The following is a 4,872-nucleotide window of genomic DNA, read 5'->3' as shown; positions in this document are numbered from 1 at the left end:
CTTTCTTCTCTTCCTTGGCTTAAGCCCGTTTGAATTAGTTTTTACGTCCTTTGCCACCAACACTGAAAGAATTCAGAGACAGAGATGAAAAGACATCAAGATACCGAGGCTGCAGAACGGTGGGAAGGGCAAATTTAGAGATACATTCCCAGTGTGGGGGGTAGAGCAGAGGGTGCAACTGATTCTGACCAGGGAGTAAGTTCTCGTGGCCTGGGGAGGGTCACAGTTGGTGATTAGCCCACACTCCTACTGACCATAAGACATACATTCTCTCTTCCTACATGCCTCAAGCTAATTAGTTCTAGGAGGACCCAGTGGTCTGGAAAGAATTTCTGGCAACTCCTTTTCTTCTCCAATTTCCCCTAGTCTGTGCATTCCCATTGACTGGTAGATATTGCCGAAGACCCTATGGTCAAGTCAAAGATTGAGCTGGTGAAAATGACAGGAGACAATATTTTTTTCTTTCTGTAGGGAGGCAGTAATTGGCATTAAACCCCCTCCAGAGCAAGAACAGGTCATGTAAATTACCACCACAAACAAAAAACCCACAACTTATGGCACTGTCAAATATTTCTTCTGGTGGGATAGAATCTTGGAGATATTACTGAAGCCCACTAAATTCCTGGATTCATACAGCTGTTGTGCCCTCCTCCAAGCTGGACAGCCGCCTTCGGCCTGTGAAATGACTGATAGGGTTATGATGTGAATTGGCAAGATTTGCTTGATAAAGACTGGCAAGGTCTCTGGAACTGCAGGCTGGCATGGAGGAGGCAGAATAGTGAAGTGGAAAGAATGTGACCTTAGAGTCAGATGGATCGACTTTGATTTCTTACCATGCCCAATCAAGATAATTAACTGCTGTGAACACTGGTCTCATTCATACAGTGAAGATAATAGTAGCTCACTCCCATGGTCTCCCTAAAGCGTGAACGGGACTGAGTGCCTCACACTCTGCTCGTCACACGAGTAGAGTAACACATTCTGTAACACAGCTCAGCTTCCTTGCAGAGGTCCCACTAGAGTGCACACTCCCAGAGGAGAGAGACCTGATCTTTCATTCCTTGCTTGCTCTCAATGCCTAGACAGTTCCACGGCTTAAAGTAGACGCACCGTGAATATTTAGGAAGTACTGTGTAAGCATCTGAATCCAGAAGCTTGACTGCCTTCCCTTCCTCACTGTCTCCCCAGGGCTCCCTTTCTGGATCTGGAAAAACACAAAAGGGCTGATTGGAATCCCCTTGCCGGATTATAGAGCTATCCTTCCTGTCTTTGCTTGGCTACCCCGAGAAGCATCTGGAGATCTTAAACTGGCTCTGAAGGTGGAGGAAGGTACTTCAGGGTCTCAAAAGAGATGAGACTGGGCACGTGAAAAGGCTAAGTTGACTTACTAGAGCTAAAAACACTCAAAACATCTAATTTCCAGCTGGATATCCTGTTACATTATATTTATATTATTAAGGGAGAGCTTTAAACTCTTAGGAAGTGGGATCCCCAAATCATAGTAGCTTAAGCAAGACAATTTTGTTTGTCTCTCAAACAAGAAGAAGGCTGGAGGCAGGTGGTCAAGGGCCGATAAGATGGTACCACAGCAGCCTCAATATCCAGCCTCTGTCTGGCTTTCTCCTCTGCCATTCTTAGCATGTGGCTTCCATCTTCACAAGAGGCTGTGGGTGCTAAAAACATCACATCCAAGTCGGAGGATGGACAGAGGACGAGGGAGTACTTGCCAGCTGAGCAGACCCCTTTCAAGAGCTTTCCCAGAAGCCCTGTGCCAAGTCTTCCATTTCTACTCCTCAGCCATTCATTCTGCAAGGGAACAGGGAGATAGAGCATATGTTTTTAAAGCATGACATATTTACGCTTCCCAAATATAGAAGCGAGTGAAGAACAGAGTGAGTACTGGCGAGGCAATTAGCAGTCTCTGACCAATTATTGTATCAAGACGAGTAAATGTAGATAACAGAATTCATCCATCCTGTAAATTTATGGAGAAAGTCTTGGGCAGATGAAAACGCAGGCTTGGGGAGGCTCTGCTTGGGGAACAGCTCCCGGAAGCACACTGCAGGACAGGCCTGCTTAGTTGGTTGCTGCTTCCAGGCCCCCAAGACCATGCGGCCTCTGCACCAATCAGGATGCTGCTGGTCTCAGAATCACCAAATGTCTCCACGACTGGGCTTGCCAGAAAAAAAAAGTCCTCTCCCTGTGCGTGGCTTCCTCCTTATGTGGCTTCCTTCCTCCTTCCAAGTTGGGCAAAGCATTTGTCAGGACTAGTGTCCCACGAAGAAGCCCAGCTTCCTATCAGATATAGTAGGTTCGAACAAATGTTGAGTAAATCAACCGGCCATATTTGCCCCAATAATTTAACCTGCTGATATCAGACACGAATTTGCCGTTTTCAGGAACTGCGTGTCCTTCCCTTTAGGCACTCCTTCATTCATTCAATTACTTATTGCCTTAATCAACATTATCAAGTGCATGCTTTGCGTCAGCACATGCTAGGAGCTAGGCGTAAGAGATGAAGTTACGGTCTACACTGGTGGTGACCTGAGGGTCACTAGTGAAGTGATTTGTGGAGACCTGGAAGGTGCTGGCAAGCACTTCTCATGGCCAGTCGTTCATGTCCAGGAAAGACCACAGTCTTAATGTTTGCACATCTCCTCACATGTCAAGGAAAGCCAGAATTTGAACTTGCATGAGAACTCTTCACATTCTTAAAATCAAGGATTTTTTTTTTTTTAACACTAGCTGGACTTCAGAACAACCTCGAAACCTTTAAAAAAAATACTCCAGTCTAATCATGAGAAAAGCATCAAACAAATCCCAAGGGAGGGACGTTCTACAAATACCTGACCGGTATTCCTCAGCACGATCAAGATGACCCAAGACCAAGGTAAGTCTGAGTGAACTGTGGTGACCGAGGGGAACCTAAGGAGACAGGACAGCTGAATGGGACGTGGTAACCTGGATGAGATCCTGGAACAGAAAAAAAATCACTAGGGAAAAACGAGGGAAGTCTGAATAAAATGGGACATCAGTGAATAATACTGGATCAATACGGTTCACTAATTGTAACAACTGTAGCCTAACAACGTGAGACGTTAAGAGGGAAATCCAGCCGTGTGGTACAGGAAAATACTCAGGACTATCTGCAATAATGCCGTGACTCTTAAACGGTCCTAGAATGAAAAGTTTATTAAAAATAAATTCTGACGTCTGGGACCCTTCTCAGACAAGTTAAAGCAGAATCTCTAAGAAGGTAGGACTCAGGCACTGACATTTTTGGAAAGTTTTCCAGGCGATTGTAATGTGCAGTTAGGGTTGAGAATCAGCGCTTTGCATTTGGCAACCGACTCATATATTTTAAAAACACTGTGATGGTAAAACAAAACATCTGTGGGGCCATATGCAGCCTGTCACCACCAGTTTGGGAATTCTACTCTACACTTTCAAGAAAATTATAGTATAGTTAGGGAGAAACACATATACTCAAATACAGAAGTAATGGCTTTAATTGGTAGAGCATATGAATCGCCAAGAAGCCGTGGGGTTCGAGTGAGAGAGGGAAAGATGGTGGTGGTCAGGGGGACTGAGCTTCTGACGTCTTTTCCCATTGCTCACCTATTCCCTTTCCCTACACCTTGTCTGCTATTATTGTCCCAGGGAAGGAGTGTGGGGGAAGCACATACAATCCAGTGCCTGATCAGACTTGCTTCTCCAAGAGTGGTCATCGGCAAGCCCGGCTAGCGTTACCTGGGAGCTTGTTAGAAATGCTGACTCTCAGGCCCCGGTCCAGAACTGTTGAATTGGACTCTGTATTTTAATAGCATCCTCAGGTGATCTATATTCACATCAACTTTAAAAAAAAAATAAAGATTGTATGTATTTATTTGAATGAGAGTGAGAAAGCACAAGCGGGGCAGGGAGGGAGGGGCAGAGGGAGAAGCAGACTCCCTTCTGAGCGGGGAGCCCCATGCGGGGCTCGATCCCAGCACCCTGGGATCATGACCTGAGCCAAAGGCAGATGCTTAACCGCCGTCCAGGTGCCCCTATACTCACATCAACTTTTGAATAGCACTGGTGTCAGTAACTCCTCTAAGTCAGGAAAGGCAATTCTCTTCAGTGTTGGCAGAGGGTGTAGGAACAGCCAGGCAGGGTTGAGGCAACCATGAACATTGGGGCAGATCCCTTGTTTCTCTGGGTGTTATCTGGGGGCAATTCACCACATAATCACATCCAGTATGACGCAAGAACAATAGAATAGCACTGGCAGAGGATGGGTCTAAATTTATGAGGGTGAGGCAGTTAGCAGGTGTCCGAAGCCTGCACACGGCACTGAGGACGCCCAGAAGCTCCACACGCCTCAGAGCAGGGCTGCTAATGGACCAAAAATCCAGGGACTGGGAAGGTTCCCCTGGGCTCCGAATGAGGAGGCTTCAGAACGTGGGGACAATGCCAGAGGTCATGGATTTCAGCAGTTGGTATCATCACAGCGTCCAAAAAACCAAGTTGGACGAGCCATTATCTCAGCAGCTACGAGTTCAGTACGTTCAGAAGCTTAATAAGGCAAGTGACGTGTCAGCACAGCCAGGGAGGAGATGGACGCATGTCACCTCACTGCAAGGAGGCGTTATATTTCCTTGCATGCGGGTGCCATCTTGTGAAGTGCTGGGGGTTGCGTGAGTTCCTCTGAAAGGAAAGAAACTGTCTGATGAGGATTTGAAACCTTCCCTATCTTCCTGAATGTGACAGCTTTCAACCTAAAGAGACTGTATTACCTTTAACTGGCAAGGTGGGGGATCCTGACTCCACTGCTCCTGTCATTAGCAGGAGTAATAGCATATAGAGAAGAGAAACGTGGTAATGTATTTTTGC

Source organism: Callorhinus ursinus, unplaced genomic scaffold, assembly GCF_003265705.2.
Source record: "Callorhinus ursinus isolate GAN/ISIS: 27379988/994484 unplaced genomic scaffold, GSC_fseal_2.0 scaffold26, whole genome shotgun sequence".
In the NCBI taxonomy this organism is placed as follows: Eukaryota; Metazoa; Chordata; class Mammalia; order Carnivora; family Otariidae; genus Callorhinus; species Callorhinus ursinus.
The sequence above is the reverse complement of the archived record's forward strand: the minus strand, read 5'-3'. Positions refer to the sequence as shown.